Below are 1,356 nucleotides of genomic sequence, written 5' to 3'. Positions count from 1 at the left end.
TCTAGTTCTGTTCTAGTTCTGTTCTAGTTCTGTTCTAGTTCTGTTCTTGTTCTGTTCTAGTTCTATTCTAGTTCTGTTCTAGTTCTGTTCTAGTTCTGTTCTAGTTCTATTCTAGTTCTGTTCTAGTTGTGTTCTAGTTCTGTTCTAGTTCTATTCTAGTTCTGTTTTAGTTCTCTTCAAGTTCTGTTCTAGTTTTGTTCTAACTCTGTTCTAGTTCTGTTCATGTGAGGTTTTCCCATATATATGATCAAGGTTTGTCTTTCAAAAACTTTACTTTTGCAAAAACAATTAAGAATTCATCTTAAAATTAGAAATCAATTAAATTTATTTTTAAAAACAAAACTTAATTACATTTTAAGAAAATTTTACCATTTTACAACAATCTTAGATGATTCATGTTTTTTAAAAGTTTATTGAAATTCTTTCGAAACTAGATATTTTAATGTTTTAATGCTCTACTTAGTACAATCAAATAATTATACGTTTTTTTTTTTGTTCATTTATAAAAAAATTCTAAGAAAACATTAAAATCGATTTAATGCCGCCTGTTTTACACTGATTTCTGTTACAAGTTTTCCATTTAAAATAGTTGAGGAGGCCACCTTTAAAAAATTAGTTTTAATGTTTTACAAAAAAATTCTATTTAGTTCTTTCTATGGATTTTATTAGATGTGATTGTCATTAAACTAATTTGACTTTTACATCAATTTGGGGTAGAGGATTTTAAACTACATTCCTCATCTACATTTCATGAATCAACCTACATCTATACATACATACAAACATACTTACATTTTTTTACATTTCTTTATTTTGTAAAAGAATTTCAGTTCTTTTTTTATTGTTTTTATATTGTTGCTTTTGTTCTAAAGAGAAGTTTTCTTTTTTTATATTTTCTTCGTGTGGCATTATCTAAAAATCAGATCTAATGAACAAAATACATTTAATGTCAGCTTTAAAAGCCCACACTTGTCTAAAATTATTATGAAAACTAACAAGAATAAGAACAACAACAAAATATTATTCAACTTAATATCAAAACATTAAACATTGGATAATTTACAAGGGATATATTCCTAAGAATCGTATGTGCATCACAAATATTCTTAAGCAAATTAAGAAATTATTTGGAGAAGACTGGACAATAGACTAGACTATAGACTAGACTGTAGACTAGACTATAGACTAGACTATAGACTAGACTATAGACTAGACTGTAGACTATAGACTAGACTATAGACTAGACATTAGACTAAACTATAGACTAGACTATAGACTAGACTATAGACTAGACTATAGACTAGACTATAGACTAGAATATAGACTAGACTATAGACTAGACTATAGACTAGACTA

This window comes from Lucilia cuprina, chromosome 6 (genome assembly GCF_022045245.1).
Source record: "Lucilia cuprina isolate Lc7/37 chromosome 6, ASM2204524v1, whole genome shotgun sequence".
NCBI classification, from domain to species: domain Eukaryota; kingdom Metazoa; phylum Arthropoda; class Insecta; order Diptera; family Calliphoridae; genus Lucilia; species Lucilia cuprina.
This window is presented reverse-complemented; position numbering follows the sequence as displayed.